The sequence below is a fragment of the Mustela nivalis genome, assembly GCF_964662115.1.
Source record: "Mustela nivalis genome assembly, chromosome: 9".
Taxonomy (NCBI): domain Eukaryota; kingdom Metazoa; phylum Chordata; class Mammalia; order Carnivora; family Mustelidae; genus Mustela; species Mustela nivalis.
In genome coordinates this window covers 58,762,588-58,783,000 of record NC_139028.1, presented here as the reverse complement: position 1 = coordinate 58,783,000, position 20,413 = coordinate 58,762,588, and the positions used below count along the sequence as shown (strand labels likewise).

Here is a 20,413-nt window from a genome sequence, read left to right as displayed (position 1 = left end):
GAAGTGGAAGGGAGACATTTAGAGAGTATTTCTTTTGGACGAAATGTTCACGTCTATAGTGTTTCTTCCGTTTGGAAGGCTTTCAAGTACTTGGGGCCCCTGGGAGACCACACAAATAATGAGTCTCCACTAACCAGATATCTATACTAAATGCTAGTGGGGAAGAAACACTCACGGGCTTGGGAGAAGTGTGAACTTTATTGCACAATGTTATGTTTCCAATTAGTGTTCGGTGAATTCGTTCCCCTGCTCACATTCAGACTGCAGCTGCCTTCATTCAGCAGAAGGTGTACCTTCAGCCGACTCAGACTTACATTACAATTTCAGCCGCCCATGAATTACTAAGTTTCATAATTGGGTGTGTGGTGTGCTGGAGGATCGGTGGGCGAAGGCTTTTCTCCTAGCCTTTGTTTTTCCCTTGCAACAGGGGGTCCTGCTAGCAGATTTAATTTTCAGGAACTTGTTTTTACTTCCATCAATATTGGAATGGCAGAGTTTAAATGTTTCCTTAGCTCATTCTCTGGGTATGTGTTGTGAGGGGGCGTGTTCTCTGGATGTGGTACAAAATACTGTTCAACATACAAAGGGTTGTCTGCAGAAGGAAGGAAAGACAATGCTCCTTCCTAGAGGAGAGGTGGAAACCACAGACGCCTCAGTGAATCCATTATAGTGCCTCATTTGGTCTGCTCACTACCCTTTCCCAGACACAAATCCCTAGCACTGCTGTGAAATGAGATGGTAAAAGATGGTCAAGCCAAGGTCAAGGTGAAAGAGGATCACAGTTGATAAATCCATTCTTCCAATCTGGGGTTGATGTCCAGGAAAGCCTGCCTTCATTTTCTACCCTTTGCTTTCCATGTTTGAAATCCCAATGAGGAAACAATGAGAGGCTGCAGAAGAAATCCTGCCTGGAGGAGGACTATGAGGTAGACTCACTGCCCACTGGAGTCCTACTTCACAGGGCCAGTCACACCAGGAGAGGTAAGGAGGCTTTTGTCTCCCTCCACCAGCTCACCATGGTCATGGGAGCCGGCTGACAGATTCCAGCACAAAGACAGAAGGAATCAGCTGTGAGCGATGCCAGAGCTCACTAACCATCCTCCATCTCTCTTCTCCTCTCATCTGGTACCTATCCCTCCCTCCCAGGACCTCCTTTATCTCTTGTTCCCCTGTTGATGTGTCCCAGCCAACAGAGCAACTCCTTCCACTGCTTCTCTTGTCACTCCTTAAGTCTCAGTGTGGATGCTGACAACTCTTTAAGAGCAGTTGGCCAAAGAGCCAAGGTCTACCTATTACGCAGCAGAGATCCATTCTCTGGTGCTGCCTTTTGGCTTCTCTCTAGGATAGACTAATGCTTCAGGCAACAGGAAGGAAATTGGACCTTGGGACAGCCGATCACATGACTGCGTGTATGATCTTGATGACAGCTAGTGAAATGTATATTTTATATTACTTCTGTTATATCTTTGATCCTTAAAGGGGATTTGGCTTATTACTGGCAACAAGGAAGAGGGAGGAAGATAAACTAGATGACATCACTGGGATTTAATTCTATAGCAGCTCAAGGTGGAGAGAAGACTCTAACAGAGATGCTCTCATTTCCACAAATGAAGGAAAGGTGTACCATATATTTTAACTTATTCTTCATAATAATTATGAGAACTAGCTGCCTTTGCCATCATTTTACACATTTATAGCTCTCAGGTGGAGATCGTGAGCTGAAGTCACTTTCTCAAGGTCACACAGAGATAAGAGCAAATCTGGTAGGTGAACCAAGTTCTATCTGACGCCAAAGAAGCCAAAGTTTGTGGTATTTGGCCCGAACCAGAACATGAGCCCTGGAGCCAGGCTGCCTCCCATTAGCTGCATGCCTTTTGGACAAGTTTTCTCTACATACTGGTTTCCTCATCTGTGAAATGGGGTTAATAATAGCACCCACCTAAGACAGTTAATAGTGTAGCAGTGTGCATGGGAAGAGGTTTGCTCAGGCCTTGGCAGAATTGGTATTTTGGTTTTAAAGAAGGGTCATGCATGTCTTTCATTTGTGAACCAAAGCAACTTACTAACTTGGTCTAATGAATGCCAACAAGGCAATGCGGGCTTTTGGCGGTGAACGCACACACATGTACATACAAAGCACAATGCGACTCCCCATGGTAAACCAGGAAAGCAAAGAAGCAGCGTGCTGAATGCGAAGAAGCCAGGGTGTTTGGGTACATCCCCTCCTGGGGAAAAGCGCTATCAAAACAAATTAAACCTGTTGTCTCCCAGAAGCCCAAACACAGGCAGATTCATGCCAACATCTGAGAGAACTTTTCTCCCTGTGCACTGTAGATTGGCACTGGGAAGGTGCCAGGTGCTGGAAAGCTGTTCCGTGGCCTGTGAGGTGTCAGTCCCTGTAGGTGCCCAGCTCTTCATGCAGATGATGGGATTCAAAGGCCTCCAGTTTGCAACAGTCTAGGTCAAGCAATGACAAAAATTTGACAAAGCCCCTGACAGTCTGGGCGTAAAGCCAGTTCTGCCCTGGTATTTGAACGGGGAGATATGTTTTCAATCATACCCAAAAGTTTACCAACCACTATGAAGAGCAGCTCAAGGAGGAGGGTCTAGGAAAAATGATGATTCCCTTCATTATATCAAGTTTTGGTTATTTGTTAATTCTTTCTTTGGGGGCACCCAGAATTTCACCAATAAGACTACGAGCTACTTGAAGACAAGCATCAAGTCTGGTTCTCCAGAGTCTGGCGTGTGCTACACACAGAGCAAGTACTCAGTAAATATTCACTGTGTTGAGAAACTGAGCAGGAATACCAGGGGAGGAAACGGAGGAAAGTGGGCGTGAGACACGGCACAACAGACTCCCGAGAACGCCTGGTGGCCAACAAAGCTATTGTTTCCTTGCCCTACGGTTTCAGACATGCAATGCCTAGAATAAAGGGGGTGAGAGGAAGCATGACACTGCATTGTTCTCTCAGACCATATTTGGCTTAGTAGTTCACATCTGGGAGCCACATGTAAGAGGCAGATAAGACAAACTTGAGCGTGTTCACTGAAGAGCAATGAAGAGAAGAGAAGGAGAAGAGAATTCGAACACATTTCAAACAAAGAATTCCTGGGTGGCTCAGTTAGTTAAGTGTGTGACTCAGTTTTGGCTTAGGTCATGATCTCAGGGTCATGAAATCTGGCCCTGTGTCAGGCTCTGTACAGGGTGCTGGGCGTGGAGCCTGCTAAAGATTCTCTTCCTGTTCCTCAGCCCCTTCCCTGAACTGCTCCCCCACCCCCACCCTACGGCTCTCACTCTCTCTCACAAAAGAAAGAAAGAAAGAAAGAAAGAAAGAAAGAAAGAAAGAAAGAAAGAAAGAAAGAAAGAAAGAAAGAAAGAATTCCTGAAAGAATTGGGAATTTAGCTTACTCAGGGGATACTGACCTCTCTTTAAGGGCCTCTGAAGGGCTTTTACGTAAGATAAGGACTGGACTTTTGTTTTATGGTCCTGAATTATGTTGATTAGGTCCAATGAGTACTGAGTACAGTCCCCGGGAAATGGACTTATTTTGAAAGAAGAAAGAATTTTGTAAGAGAGCAGGATACCATTTACTTCACTGGATCACATTCTATTGGTGTAAATGGATCTGCCCACACATTATAAACTTCTTGAGGGCAGGAAATGCGTCATTTGTTTCTGCATCTTTAGTAGCCAGTGCCATCCTCAGCTCACAGGAGGTCTTACATGGAAGTCAGTTGGCTGAATGACAAAATGAATGGACCAGGTGACCTATAAGATCAGACAATTTCAGTCACGGGCTGCATTCAAGTTGATGACTGGCAGAGAAACTGCAGAGGCATTTGAGATAAGCTTAAACCTGAAATCTTTGATTCAGTGAGTCACATATGAGGGAACATGCCTGGACCATAGTGAGAAGCTTGGGTTTTCATCCCACTCCTGCCACCAGCTCCTTAGGTGATGCTGGCTAGGCCCCTTCCTCTTTTAGAGTTTTTCTTTTCATCTGTGAAATTAAATCCATTGAGCGAATGTTTACTTAGCATGCACTCTGAGGCCCAGGAAGTGTCCCTGTGAAGTGAATGGCATAGATGTTCTCTCAGATCTAGCATCTTATAATCTAATGGAGCAACCCAAATTGTCCATCATTAGAATAACATACAAGCAAATGAAAAGTGGAGGGGATCCTCGTATTCAGGGTTTGAGAGGGGAAAAAGGAAATTCACGCATTTCAGGGCTGACTTTAACTTCTCATTCTTCCCTTCTGTGCCTTTGGACAGCTAGCATCATGCCATCATTATTCTGTGATAGGGACCGCAAGGCCGAGTCTTCAGGATGGGGCCAGAGAGCATGCACTCCCAGGCTGCCTCTAGCTAAGACCCCTTCCTCTATTCCGGGGGCTGTTGGCAGCAGCTCTCACAGGTATCAGAGCCCCACCTGTGGGCTCTGGTTCTGCCACCTCGTTTGGAGAAAGCTGCACGTGCAGTCCCCTACCATGTCCCATGAGCATAGTCCAGAGGGGCCCAGAGACATGCCATGGCAATGAGGCTGATGAATTCTGTGCTGAACAAGAAGAGAAGAGCCTTCAAAGAAGTACATGTTCATGTGTTTGGAGACACTTTTCCTTTCCTTACAGATCTATCCATCCTTCCATGCTCCATCGACAGCTCTTTCTAAGCACCCAGCATGGAGGGGGGGTGTGGCAAGTGCCCAGAAACTGCCTCCTCCTCCCTGGCTACAGCTGATGGGCCTGGCGGGGGAGCACCTGACCCAGACAGACTCAGGACACAGGCGGACTTGGCACTCTATGGTAGGGCCTGGTGCACAGAGGACTGGGGTCAATCAGAGACCCACTCTCTAGCATTTGAACTAAAAAGCACCCCAGGAAGGTGGCTGAAGTCTCAGTCAACTCATCTAGGAAATGAGAAAACCGCTTACCTTACACAATTGTCACAAAAGGGAAATAAAACCACTATATACGTAGGAGTCTGTGTATACGTATATACGTGCACGTGTGTGTGTGTATAGACAGGCCCCTGGTACACAGAAGGTGCTCAGGAAATGTTGCTTTACTCCTGCCCCTAGTAGGGCTTCAGTGATAAACCTTTAGCCTCTGTCAGTCACCTGAAGGGCTTGTTAGAACAGGGACTGCTGGGTTGCACCTCTAGGATTTGTCACGTCATGGGCCTGGAGCAGGGTCCCAGGGGTTGCTGATGCCCTTGGGTACCCTGAGTCCCACGGTGAGAACCGGTGGTCTGGAAGAGAGGCTGAGACTTGACGCACAAGCCAGAGGGGACAGGGAGATCTAAACTATGCAAGAATGCTGTAACTTGTGGAGTACTTCCAAAGAGGAGGGCCTGGTCCTCCAGGAGCTAGTGTTTGAATAGCTCTTAAAGAATAGGCAGCCTTTTGCAATGCAAAGCAGTTCTGGGCAAGATGGGGGTCGGGCTGGAGCCAGATTCAGAATAATCATCCTTGCTGTTCCCACGCAGTGACCTGCTGATCATCATGCCGACTTCATGTCAAGTCTGTCTTTAGAACAAATTATTTAAGAAACCAGGTTTTTAAACGCTCTCTCTACTCAGCTGCTGGTTAGAGACTCCCGTCTAACGAACATCACTTTGTGCTCAATTATTCTGTGATGACAGACAATGGAGGAACAGAAACATGCTGCGGAGGGGTGGGGGGGCAAGGGGCGCTGCTAATTATTCTCCAGTCATTTATCCAGGATTGTCACCAAGCTCGATACCGCTCACAAGCTATGCAGGACGTCAGGTCGGCACAGTCTGGTCGGAAAAGGCCCAGAACTCTGTAAAGATAACCTGGAGACCCGCAGGTTAAGACCACCCACGGCGCCAGGACTTCACCTGGAAGATGGAAATGTCAGGGCCGGGTTCCCTCTGGCCTGGCCTGTCGGCGTTCTGAGAGCACTTCCACCTTTAGCCTTGTCCCTTTCTGTCTGCCCTATGCCTGTAGTCCTGGGCTGTCATTCTGGAACTGAGTGGCTTCAGGCCACAGATAAGGTCGCTGTTCCTTGGCATCCAGAGTAGATGTCCCTACTGCAGGCTGTACAGTGCTTAAAAAATTTGAGTTAGTTGCCGGAATTCCTTTAAAAAAAAAAAAAAAAAAGGAGAGCTCACTAAAAAATCTTAATGGTGGCTTTTCCTAAAAAAATGGGAAGATCCAGCATGGCAACAATCTCTTCTCATTTAGGAGAGGCCCAGATGCTGCGGTCACCTGCTCAGTCCCTAAGACATCTGAATATATGACCCTGGCCTGGAGCAGTGGTTCTAAATGTCATTTATTTGGGTACCACCTGTACGCCATTGCCATAGGCATGTACTATCTGTCTGATTAGTCACTTAGCATTTTGGGCTCATTTATTATCTTGACTTTATTTAGAACAGAAATTTGAAATAATAGTTTGCTATACCTAGTTACATTTTTTTCCAGCATACCAAAAGAAAGACATCATTTCTGAAAGAGAGTCTGCCTGCGTATAATGAAAGCCCAAATTTCTGAACCAGGAGTTTAAGGCTCCAACTTCTCTTTCCACAATAGCTTCTTTGCCATGAGGGTCCTTCTCATGGCCTCTTTGTGCTGCCGCCAAATTGCTCCCCACCTCTTTCAGAACCCACACTCCCTTTCCAGCCAATGCTGAAGACGGCACCTGTGAAGCATGCCCCCCGCCCCGGTACACACGTCCAGTGCCTACCAACCATCAAGCCTCCCGGGAGTCTTTCTAGCAAGACAGGTCTCACTCTCCCTCATCTGAATCCTGATGGCAATTTCCCTCTCTCCTTCACTTATCACCTTCCGCTTTCCACCCTGCAGTCTAGTTATTTATGAGTACAGCTCTTTTCCCCTAGTGAACTACAAATTCTTTGAGAGGAAGGAATCCATTTCCAATTTCTCATCTTGTCCATGTCTCCCAAGTGACTGGCCCACCGCTTTGTCTGCAGGACGCCCTCAATACTTGTTAAATATCAAATGACAAAGGGCGACCTGCGGTTGAATGAGTGTCCTTTGTTGTGTGAAGCCTCAGATCTGAAGGCTGGGTTCCTTCTGTGGGGGCCTGGGCTTCTGGCTTCCTTGCTGATTTCTTTTTGCTTTTATTTTCTTTTTCTCCAAATTTCATTTCTATACATTTCTTTCATTTTCATTCTCTTCCTCTGGGCCTGCTGCATTCAGCTAGACACTGTATCAGGCTCTCTTGTCTCCAAATAGCACTAACCATGTGCTTGGGGAACCCGTGGTAATATGACTTTGCAGACCCCCAGCTCTTCTAGCGAGAACTGTCAGGATGGCTTCCATGAATTATAGACCTGCATTACTTCTTTCAGGATGTAACACGATAAAATGATTAACAAGATGTATAAATTCTCCGACTCCAGTGGATTTCTCTTTACAGTAACTATAATGTGTGTCGGTCAGTCAAACAATGATTTGAGCAGTATTTCTTTCTTATTTATCTAGTGGGTAACACTCAACATAATAATCTGGGTCTCTGTCTTTGGGCCAGAGGCCAAGTTGGACTTTCGCTGGACAGCAAATCCTATTAGAGATCATGGTAATGCAATTATATGCTCAGGTTAAATATTTTATACCTGCTCTAGCCATCTAGACAGATCGCTCCCTCAGCCTCTAGGCAGGAGCTGCTCAAATGGCAAAGGCAAAACAAAACAAAACAAAACAAAACAAAAAACAAAACTACATATCTTGTAAGGAATTGAGAAATAGTTGCTGTTGTGAAAACTTTATGGAAAGTTCCAGCCACCTCTGACTCTCTGGCAGCAGTAGGAATCTAAGCCACCAATATATACTAGGTTATAAGCAAATGTCAGCCCCTGCCTAGGCCAGACCTAGAGGGGAAGTGTCCCTAGTTCACTGATCCTGACGTGTTGGCCTGTCCATGTGCCAGGACCATCTGTTCTCTGCCGAGCTAGAGGTTTGCAGGCACACTGTATTCTCAGCTGTCCACATGCTCGAATGGTAAGAGCCCACAGGGTCCCCAGAGCACTAGAGCACAGCCGCTGTGGCTGGCCAGCTTTCTTCCTAGGACCCTGGTTCCTTCCTCTGTTTCCCCAGGCTGGAGTGTGAGCACCAACCCAGGCATGGTCAGCTGGGCTCTGCCTCTCCATGCTTCGTACCTAACCTCTCTGGACCCCAGCATAATTCCTGCATAATCTGACTTCCTTGGCTGGAACTCCCCGACCTGGGATTGACCGTGGGCCATGCCATCAGACAGAATGGGGTCTGACTTCCAACTATGACTCTCACTAGCTGTGCAACCCAGGGCAAATCACTTACGGTCTCTGATTTCTGGTTCCTCACTGACCCATCTCATAGTGCAGATGGGGGTTAAGTGGGATAATGCACGTGAATGACTTTGTGGAGCTTGCAGGAATTTTCTCATCGGTGGTAGGCTGAACGGAACCAAGTCAAAGCAAACCAAGTCAAGCAAACCCATTTGAGACAGGCCACGTCAGAGGCTGTGTGATATAGGAAAAAGAGCACACACACTTCAGAGCAAGACCCTTGGCATTCTCCTCCTACACTGCCCCTCCTGTGTGACCTTAAGCAAGTCCCTTCACCTCTCTATGACTCAGTCTCCTTGACTGTAAAATGGGGGTGATTATCCAGTACCCGACACATGGTGGTGTCCTAGTATTAGCCAGTGAGTGACTGTGGCTAGGGGGCCGTGGACGCGCTGCTCAGCACGCCACTGTTTCCTGGCTGTGCCCTGGCTCATTTCTCCTGCATCAAGGGCTCCTGGTACACCATGCATACGGGTATGTGCATTGGACGACAGGACGTGAGGAAGCCAGGCTCTTGGCTTAGGAAAGCAGCAACTCATGCTCCAGCAGCATCTCCATCCACACTGCCTTCCATTACTATGACACAACTGAGTCTGTGGAGGACATTAGGTTTCCTCCAGCCTCGGGGCTCAGGGCAGCACACTGGGACATGCTCACGTGGAAGATCACGTGGAAGAGCTCAGGGTGCCGAATCCCCTGTGCCTTTTGGCTTAGACCCCCAGTGCATGGGGGTATAAACATCACTCTCTTTCTGTGAACGATGAGTTATAAGCGTCTGGCCTCTGCTAGATACCCTGGGGACATTTCCTGCGAGCCTCTTCATACTGGCCAAGCCTGGGCCTCTGCCCTCTGCTACAGCTCACCCTGAGAACCCTGGCTGTACCCACAACAAGGGAGGGGGGCACTGTTCTGCTGACGGGTCCGGATCCCTTGGTAGAGCCCAGTGTGGGCCCAGTAGTGGAAGGCAGAGCAGGCACATGTGCACATACACAGGTGTCTCCAGCATGCTGCTGGAGCGGCCCCCACTCAGGGTTACATGGTGAGGGGGGTTGATGCTGGGCTTGCTGGGTCTTGAGGCTTCTGAAGGATGTAGCAGAAAGCAGGAAAAGCATGACCAACCTTCCCAGGGAATAGACTCCCTCTGCTAGGCCTTCTGCCTCCTCTGGGGGCTAGAGTAAAAGACCCACAGGTCCCAAGCGCCGCAACTGTAGAGAGAGCATCTCTGCCTACGTCAGCCCCGGTAGCAACCCAGCCTGCCTCCCTTCACTGGCCACTCCTGGCAGCCAGCCGCATTCTGGAGGCTGCAGGCCCACCTTCTCTACAACTCACTTGGGTCTCAGGTGGCTGCTGCTCTGGGCATCTGAGGGTTTGGAAGGTTTGGGGAGAGTGGCTTTAATTCATGACGGCTGAGTGGAACCCCGCATCCCCCCCAGACCCCAGGGAAATCCCAACCTTCACACTCAACTGCTAGGACGATAAATTAAGAGAAAGACTCTGGGCCAGAGAGCACTTACAAGCATCCTCTGAACGTCAAGCATGTTCTAGAATACTTGACCTCTCACTCTTCCTTTCTAAGCTTCTTAGATTTGAAGCACAGGTACAAGTTTTTAACAACAAAGGAGTAAATTCAGACATTCAATAAGGTAAAAACAACAACAGGGATGGCCCTCAGCCCCGTCCTTTACTGGCCCTGCGTGTGCTAGGCCCTGGGACAAGCTGACAAATCTACATCATCTCACTGAGCACTCACCAGCAGTCAGCGTCAGGTATCACTATCCCTGGTTTACAGAGGAGGAAACGGGGACTCAGAGAAGGGAACAGGCTTGCTCACGATTGCAGAGGCAAGAACTGCTAGGTCTTCTGCACAGCTTATTACTGGAAACTAGTTATCTCTAGGCCTGCCGCCCCCAGGCCAATTAACACTCAGAGGGCCAAAGGGCCTAAGCCCCTCTGTATCCCCACCTCCCGGCCCCCGCTCTCAGTTCATGGCCAGGCCAAGAGCAAGCAGTTGGTGAACAGCTGAGATATGACGAAGGTGCAGCAGTCTGATATGGGAGACAAAAAGGTGGGTCATGAGACCCTAAGAGCCTGTAGTGAATCCGTATGGAAAGCCCCGAGGGGAAACAACCCCTTCGGGTCCCCCAGGAACGCACTGCTGCTCAGCATTGGGGGCCCGGCAGGCAGGAGCAGGCAGAAAAGGGCTGTTGGGGTATTTCGAAAGAGGAACACGGTCAAAGGCAGGTGTTCTCAGAATCAGGGGAAGTAGCAGGTGGGAACCTACAATGAGCAGTGGAACCGAGGCTGGGAAGGGCAGTCTGCGGGCGGCTGTCATAATGAGGGGCAAGAGAGACTTCCCCAGTTTGAACTGGAGACCCCAAGTGCCATCACTTCAAACAGCCCTCCTTTCTAAACAAGGTTTTGAGACTGGTAGCAACCAGGCTGGCTAGAACCACAGGTTTAGGTGAGTACTCCGACTCCCCCCATGAACTCCCCTCAAGAAAACGTCTTCTTTCAGACCCTCAGCCAGTCAACAGGCTTCTGCTTTGAGATTCAGACTCCAAGTACAAACTAAAGAAGATCATGGGAGAGTCTGCGGCAGGTCAGGTGGAATGCAGGTGCGCTGCATGATCTCATTTAACCCTTCTGCAGCTCATGACCTTCTTCAGGGTCTCACAGCTGGAGAGAAGCTGATCTGAGAAGATCTGAATGGGCTCTTCTCATTCTCTGTCAGGTCAACATGGTCCTACACTTCCAGTAGCTTCTCATCCTGGACTTTTGTTTCCTGGCCCCTCCCTTCCTTTCTTCTGAACCAAATCCTCCCTGCCTTCTTGGCCACCCTGGGCTACAGTAACCCTACCCTCTTTGCTGGCCTCCTCAAAATCCCCTTGACGGTTCATAGCACATGACACGGTAACCCCCGCCCTCATGCTATCAGTGCCAATTCTTGGGCTGTGAGAAGCTCTTCGAGGGCAAGGACCCGGTACAGGACTGCCTCTGTCTCTCCCAGGGAGCAGCACAGTGCTCTGCTAAAAAAAAAAAAAAAAAAAAAAAAATACAACCAATATATATGTTTTTAATTGATCTGCTTTTTTTGCAGGGTAAACAGAGTTGGGCGCCAAAAGGTAAAACCCAAATTTGGACAACCGTGTAATCTGTGAAAGCAACCAACACGAAAGCAGAATTTGGACTAACAATAATGTTAATATCTATCGGGTGCTCAGTAGGGAGCATGCTCTGCATTCGTTCCCTCCTTTCTCCCTCCTAACAACATCTGGGCCAATTATCCCTCCCAGGGCCTCATTTGCTTTCTTGGCTAGGGTTGCCCGAGGCCGCACAGCTGACAAGAGGAGGTGCAGGAACTTGAACCCAGGTACTCAAGCTCCAAAACTTCTCCTCCCAACCATAACACTGTATGGAGGGGGTGAGGGAACCATCTATAACTTTCAGTTACAGCGGGAGCCTCACCTTGGGTCACTCTAGACAAGGAAGGTGCAGAAAGAACAGATTCTCTTATGGGGGTGAACTAAATGCACACTTCCTTGGGTAAAATGCTGGAGTTGGAACTTATTCGCAAAGGAGTCTTCCCAACAGACTGGGCTAAGTGAAGGGATGTGGAAGGGACCAGGGGTCTCACTGAAGTTCCTACCTCCAATGTATACTTTTCAACTCTTTCCTCCTTGATTTCTCTAACATTTTTTTTTTTCTAATTCAAAGTACTGTATGTACATAGTTTAAAAAGTCAAACAATAGTATAAAGCCTATGATGAAAATAGCTGTCCTCTGCCCTAACGGCATGCACACTGGCCTGCCCCACCCCAGAAAACTAGTCTCAGCTCTTTTGGCTATTTCTTCTAGAATTTATTCATTTCTAAAGAATGTACTTAAGCAGCTGTTGTTTTGCTTACATTTGGTGTTATCTATTAACTACGGATAGCTACTCCTACCTGGTGTGATCTAATGGAAAAGCATCATTTTCTGTTTCTATTTCCTATGTTTTAATAAAAAGCTTTGATTAATAAATAACTCTACCTCTCTGATCCAACAAAATTAAAATCCCTCTGAAACAGAATTTTCCACATGGTCGAACATATCAGGTAATCTGTCTGGCTCAAGGTTTTTCTTTTTGCCTGGGGATCTCCCTTCTGAGCCCCCTGCCCGGCTGCGCGGTCTGGTCCGTTTGTTTTCTGGGCCCGCTACACACCCATCATTCCCGGCCTTCTCTTCACCTCTCTCATTTACTGAACCCCTTGTTTCCTGGACCCCTCAGGACGGTCTACTTCATGGTTGTGATGGAGTGCATTTTCCAGGAGCTTCTTGAGAAAAGGTGAATGGGAGGTATGGTTTTAGGAGCTTTTATGGCTGTAATCATCTTTACTCTTACACTTGATGGATAATTTGATTGTCTGTGTGAGATGGGGCCAGAAGACCAAAGGGTCTATTGTGGCTGCTTACCTCTCACAGAGACTTGAACCCTTCCACGTTTCAGCTCTGTGGCCTCCCATTGCCCTCTGCTGCACCTGGTCCCCCATTTCTGAGGTTTTGTGGGGGGGGGGGGTCTGCTCTCACTGACATCTTAATCAGCAGAGGCTCAGTATTTAGCTTTCTCTATGCTGCTAACTCAATCCACTTTCCGGTTCCCAAAAGTTGGCTGACATCTCTTGATGTCTACTGTCTCTCATTCTTTCTGTCCTTGTGGGTTTGTTCCTTGTTTTAAATCACAGCTCTCATTAGGGTGGGACCCCAGGAGGGAGATAATATAACCTTCAACCACAAGTTCCTGTCAATAGCATTCGAGATGATTTTCCAGTCCTTCCTTCTTGAAGTTCTCTCTTGCCTCAGATTAAAAAAAAGGAAAGAAAGAAAAAAGCACTTTCTAGCATTTCTGCTACCGTAGCCACACCTCCTCATGCTCCCTGCTCCTTCTCTATGCATGAGATGCTAGTGGTCCTTGGGGAGCAGTCTTAAATCCTCCTACCTGCTCCCCACATGCCACTCACCTCACTCTCCCTGGCCAGTTGCCCAGGTCTCAGCTTAGATGTCACCCATTCCCTGCCCCAATCAAGTTAGCTCCCTTGTTAAGTGCTCCCCCAAGCTCCTCCCCTTTCCTTCATAACTCAGCCTAGTCACCTTGCCCATCCACGTCCCTCTCCCGGCAGTCTGAGAGATCCACGACTTGGATGACATGATCCAATCCATGAGACACATGTCCTCAGCTGTCATCACAGCCCAGCACAGGACATGGCACGGAGACGCTGCAGAAGAGACGCAGACTGGATGAACGTGGGCTTGCAAGGATGAATGATTAGCCGGGTCAGAACGGGACTGGAACCCAGGCTTGCCCATATGCTTGCTGGGTGATTCTGGACCAGAAAAAGAGCTTTTCAGAAAAGACCCCTAACTTCTGAACCTCAGCTGCTGCTTCCACGCAATAGGGACAATAATCCAAATACCATCGTAAAATGCAAAAAACTCTATGTCAATGTGCTCAGTAGGCTAAAAGTCTTATACAACAAAAGGGATTATTACTGTTATGGCAAACTCTGGTACAAAGAAAATTCTTGTCCGTTTTGGGTATGGGGGATGCAGGAAACAGAATGGCAGGCTCAGGTTTCAAAGCTCACAATTCTTTAAAATAGGCTTGCTTTCTGAAAGAAAAAAAATCCCACTAAGCCGCTTCTGCTTTCCCCTAACACTAGGCTTTCAGGATGGAAGGACCACCTGGGGTCTTGCCTTTCCCCTCAGGCGAAGCTGATTTAGAAAGTACCCCGTGTGCTTTCATGGTTAATGGTTTTAACTTAATGCATTCTTTACAAAGCAAAACCAAAAAAACAGTGGAAATATTTATATGCACCTAGGTGTCACAGAGAGCTGAAGAAATACACATGTCCCATAGCACCTGCCACACTTGCTATGGACTTTGGTTCAACTCAGATCCTTCCTTGGCCTCTAGATTTGCTCCCTTTATTACTGGTGCCAAATGGGAAGAGGAGGAAAGTGCAGAAAACCCCAGCTCTCAGAGGCTGACAAGTCCCTTTCACACCCCCTATCATTAATGCTCTGAGGACTACATTAGGTTCCCCTGGGAAGAGCACAGACTCCAATGGCTGGCCTGACAGACAACTCTGACTGATGTCCTGTAAACATCCCTTAGGTCTGCAGGAAGGACTCATGGAAACAACATAGTTTTGGAGTTGGGAGCCTTGAGTTCCAGTTCCAGTTCCAGTTCTGCCTCAGACTATCAGATCAGGCAAATGACACTGTTATTAATAGATGCGCTTGTGCTGGAAACATCACTTTCGTGTCCTTCAGGGGCTGAAAATGACAAGCATTTCCCCACATTTCATATACTTCATGGTGATAATTTTTAATGGCTGAGTAACAGTCATGAAGTGAATATTCCATAATTCGCTTATATGTCTTCTTATTGTTAGACACGGATTGTTTCTAATTTTTCACAATTGTAAGAAATGCTGAGATAAGCAAGTAGCTTTTCCTAAGTATCAGCTTACTTCTTTAAGAAAGACTCTCGGACATTGAAAATATGAACATTTTTATGATTTAATATAAAATGTCAACTTGTTTGCCCAAAGGGCTGCACTGATTTACAATGCAACTAGTAATACATATGGCTGTAATTTCACTGCAACCCATTCAGGGTTGGATTTTAACTTGGGAGAGGGGGTTAATTTATAGGTTAAAAAAAATACCCAATTATTTTAATTTGCACTTCTTAGATTACTAATGAGGTTAAACATATTTCATGTATGTTTACAGCAAACTATGTATTTTTGGAAACTTTTCTATATGGGAGCTTTAGCCATTTATCTATAAGATCATAATTTTTTTCACAGCATAATGTACTTAAACATAATATAGATATTAACCCTTCCTTGGTCTCTCATATTTATTTCAAGTATTTTCTCAGTCTACTATTTTCCTTCTTATTTTGACAAGACTTAGAAGACATATGGAAGTTTTATAATTTAATGTAAACATTTGCCAGCCTTTTTTTTTTCCTTCATGATTCCTTCACTGAATCTTTGGGTTTTACCCTCTTCTGGTTTGGCTTTCAAATGTTTACCTCTTTAGTCCATCTGGAATTTATTGGGGCATGTGGTATGAAGTGAAGTCTGAATCAGAGGGTGAAAACTCAAATTTTCCCTGGGGCCAATGCAGGTAAGCTAAAGAAGCAAAGCAGGTCAGGTGTGAGAAAACCGGATAAGGTGTAGACTGTGGTGAATTACAGACTTTTTGAGAGGGCAGGGACTTGTTCCTGCAGGAATTTCGGTCTCCGATTTTTAAAGGTAAGCCATAAACATATAGCTTTATGGGAAACCAACCTTTTTTTTTTACATATTAGGCCAACACTGAAGGCTCAAAACGCCTTCCTTGTGTCTCTCAGCCACATCTGTCCCTCTGAATGCCACTTTGCCAACTCTGCTTTAAGCTCTGCTTTTCCAAGTTATTCTAACAACATTTATCGACTAAGCCTTTCTGTCTCCATTAACTTGCAATTCCTCATTTTTTTCAAATATTAAAGGTTTTCATGAACCTTGTAATGTTTGTAGGTAGTTTTAATTCCTTAATCTGTTTGACTCCTATTCTCTTTTATTTTAGATTTATGGTATGTTAGTATCTTTAAAGATGAGTGTCCTTTCATTATTCTTTTGGAATTTCTTCCCTACTTTCATCTGTTTATTATTACAGATGAAGCCTTAAACCATTCAGTCATGTCTCCTATATCTCCTTTAGGGTTCGGTTTGACACTCCGTTAAACCTAGAAACTGACACATTTAGAGTGTTTCACCTTCTCATCTAGGAACATGCTATATTTCCTAATTATTCCTGTCCTGTTTTATGGCTCGCAATAAAATTTCACAGTTTTTGTCAAACAGGTCACATAGAGTTCTCATTAAGTGATATTTTAATTTTTATTGATTTTTTTTGACTGAGACATTTTTTATTATATTTCATACCTGGTGATTGCAAGTATATGGGAAATCTATTGACTTTTGAAAAGCTATCTTGTATCCCAGTTGCAAGTTCTGAATTCTTATTAAGGAATATAGTTTTTCAATTAATATTTCTGGATTCTCTAGGAATAAAAACATATCTTTCACAAATAATGACAGCTTTGTCTCAACCTCTTATTCCTGTTTTCTGGCTTATGTTGGCCAGAGCTTCTAGAACACGGCTAATGGCTATTCCCTTCCTTATTCTTTATTAGTGATTTTAAAGAAAGTGTATTTTATTTAAAGATTTTATTTGTTTGACAGAGATCATAAGGAGGCAGAGAAGCGGTGGGGGGGGGTGGTGGAGCAGGCTCCCTGCTGAGCAGAGAGCAGGATGCAGGGCTCTATCCCAGGACTCTGGGATCATGACCTGAGCAGAAAGCAGAGGCTTTAACCCACTGAGCCACACAAGCACCCCAGGAAGCTTATTTTATATTTATCCCAGAAGCCCTGGATTTTGACTAGAAGTCAATGTTCTTTGTTATGCTATGTATTTTTGTCTTTCATTTTTAGGACTGTTAGGACCTAGCGTCCTCCCTAAAGGTGTTTTTATTACTTATTGAGCAGAAAAGACATACAGTGCAGAGTGCCTTCAAAAAGTGTTGGAAACTTGCAAAGTAATTGTGAATCAGGTGGTCCTGGGTTTTAATCTCAGCTCTGCTTCTGTGTGACCTTGAATGCAATCCCCTGCCTCACCCAGAAGATGGGGAGACCAGCTCTCGCGGCACAAGCTGGTTATGAGAATTAAAATGAGTTCACGTCAATAAACTGTGCTCAGGGTAGACCATGGCACCTGAAGTGGCTCAACAGATTTCACCTTCCTCTCCTCTCATTGAAAAAGAGGTGAGGCTGCTAATTAGGAACCATTTCCCAAATGAAAGGTTTCCACGGAAGAGCTTGCGTATATAAGCTTGAGAAAAATGCAAACTGTATCTGTGAAAAATACCACCCGAGTCTTCCTGCCTTAGTGCACCGGGCTTTGTCTTGCTTGTCCGAGATACACAGTCCATCCCTTGCTCTCCTGCATGAGCTCTTTGGCTTATGACACGAACGAAAATAAAATTTTAAAAAATCAGGCTGGTGCGTAATATGAACCAGGAATGAAACAAACTGTGCGTCTATTAGCCCCAAACATGAGAGCTGCTCAGATAAAGGCATGAACTAGCAGCTACTCAAACGAAAACCAGATGTTCAGAGGTTTCTGGCTTGCGATTCTTTTTATAACCCTTCATATAACACTCATACTCTTGTCATTTCAACAGAAGGTCCTCTGCTCTGTTTAAGCAGCAAGAAACCAGCCCAAACCTCAGCTAGATTTGTAATCTTTTTAAACCTGGGCTTTACTGCAGAGATAAGGGAGTTCTCTCCCTGAGAACAGACCCTTGGGTACAAACTCTTTGGCCCCGAGAAGCCAGGGACCGAGAAAGCACCCGTCCTGGGAACCTGCTGCCATGGGACACGGGGAATGAGGGGTACCGGGGGCAGGGGGTCCTGACCTGGGAGGAGCCCAGATAAAGCGTGTAAGAGCCAGTGTAGAAACGGCATGGATTCTGGAGTCAGACTGCTGTAGACTCCGATCCTGGCTCTGCCCTTACTCCTTACAGGACTGTGGCAAGTGGGTAATCTGCCTGAATCTCTTTTCTTCATCTAGATAAAGGAAATAATAACTCCTGCTTCCCTGGGACTAGGACAGAATTTAAGTTAGGTTACGTATGTATTACACTTAGCACACTCCTGGGACCCGGCAAGAACTGAAAACCATCAGGGACGATTATTGCTAATAACAATAATAAACACTGTGTAGCATCTACTGCGTGCCCGGCAATGTGTGTGGCCTTTAACAAATGTTAATTCATTTTACCTCAAAATTACCCTCATGAAATGCATACTAGTATTGTCATCATTTTTCAGATAAGGACACTGAGGCACTGATATGTTAATGATCTGCCCCAGGTCACACTGCTAATAAGTGGCAGAGACTGGATTCCAGACAGGCTGCCTGGCTTCAGATCTAACCATGAAGTCACGTTAGCCCTGTCTCTCCTGCCACAGCACACAATATAATTGATCTGATTCAGTCTGCCTTACATGGGACGCAACACATACAGTTTATTTAGGCCATGAAGGGCTTACTCAGTAAGGCAATCCATTCCTAGAGGGTCAGCATGCACCCTCCCCTGTATTCTACTTTCCTCTACCCTCACCCTTGAACCTGGTCTTTTCCCATCTTCACTGCCCTCTCCTGCCCCACAGGAAGTGGGGTCTTTCTTCCTTTCCCAGGGCTGGTCCTTTTGCATCTGCCCTCCACTCTGAGTCTCCCACCTCCTTTCATTAATCATCTCCCTTCTCTCCTGGGCTCCCAATCTTCCCCCTGGCTCCTTGCCCACAGCTGACAACACGTTCAAGGCTCCCCCCACCTTGTATAAACCTTTCCATGAACCTGCCTCCTCCTCAGGTTACTCCCATCTGTCTCCTTCCCTGCTTTGTCTAGAAGGAATTGCTTCTACTCTACACCTCTCACTCACTTCTGAACTCCTAGTGACCTTGCTTCCGCCTGCAACAGGGGGCGGAAACTCTTGTCTGCTGAGGTTGCCAATGACCCGCTAATGGCCAACTCCAACAGCTTCTTTGTCAGCAGCTCCCTACCATTCCTCTAAGGCTACTTCCTTTGTATGTCCCTGGCCTACCCTTTGAATGTTGGGGTTCCGTCTGTGCTCCCTGCTTCTCAGTACTCTACCGTCCCACCTGCCTCCTCCCATACCCACCCCGATGGCTTTCTGTCTCCAGGTCACAGCTATCTCCAAGTCAACACCTATTTATCCATCTGCCCATTGGTAAGTGTCAAAAACAAACATCCACTTAGAAATTCCATTAGCTGCTCAAATCTAATGTGAACTTACCCTCTGTACTTCCTTCCCCTCACAAGCCAACGTCCCCTCCTCACTCCCTAATTTAATTAATGCTATCCTTACGTATCCATTCTCCAAGGTTGAAACTTTCTGACTCCCCTTTACAGGTAAAATACAAGTGGTCAAGAAAACCAGTCTATAATGTCCTGTAATGCATCCCCTCCTTTATACAAAGCAGCAAAAGCTGCTCCAAATCAGGTCCTCTTCCTTCATCTAACCCTACTGGTTACCAAAAAAGTCTTTCAGTTGGCCGCCTTATTTTTGTCTGAGAAACCAACCCATTTTTATATACCACTGCCAAAGAGATTCAGCCAAGATCTGAATCATGCTATACCTTTGCTCGAAGACTGTCCTGTGCTCCCCATTGCCTTCAAAGCCAGACTTCTAGGTTGGTTTACGAAGCCCTTACAGGTTGTCCCTAGGCTCACTTTCTAGGCTCTTCTCTGGGAAGCATCCCCTTCAGGACCTCTAGCCACTCGCAGTAGACACACCAGGCACTCTCACACAGAGGCATGAGGAGCAGCATGTGGGTGCTGGGGTCAGACAGACATGGATTTGAATTCCAACTCCTCACTGACTGGGTACAGGACTTCAGCCCTAGTCATTTAGTCACTTGGAGCTCCATGGCCTCTGGGGAAAAATGCCTACTTTGTATGCCTGTTGTAAGTGTCCGAAAAAGTTTATGTAAAACATCTAAGATATACTGAGATACAGTATGTACTGAGTAAATAGTGGCCATTAATACTATTAATTTAGCCAAATAGTTCAGAGAGGCAGGGGTGAGTTTACAAAGAATGACAAGACCTGAAATTAGAAGAATGGGACATTTGAGGAGTTTCCTATGGAACTGGAAGATCAGTTTATAAGAATATGTAACACTTAGTGCCTTGGAATGTTCTGGAACCGAACCCAAATTTCCATTTTTTAGCTGCAGCAGTTCTGGCACAGAAAGCCTGCAAGACTTGAACCGGTTTGAGAGTTACTTTGCCTCCTGAATCCAGCAGCCTTGGAAAGCACAAATTTCCTGGGACAAAAAGAACATTCCTCAACCAAGTGCCCAGCAGTGCCCTAAATTGTCAGTTGGGCCTTCTTTCCTTCAGAACTGCTCACAAGAAGTTCATGTCCACAGAAGAAGGATCTTGGCTGCAAGGAGCATCTGTGATCTCTGACCTTTT

At 46.3% G+C, this 20,413-nt stretch overlaps 1 protein-coding gene across 1 annotated transcript in view; it reads right to left on the bottom strand.

Moving 5' to 3' along the window:
• The window catches only part of TENM4 (teneurin transmembrane protein 4), a 753,030-nt gene that overhangs the window by 151,251 nt on the left and 581,366 nt on the right, over positions 1 to 20,413 (bottom strand). The gene's annotated exons all lie outside the window — the stretch shown is intronic.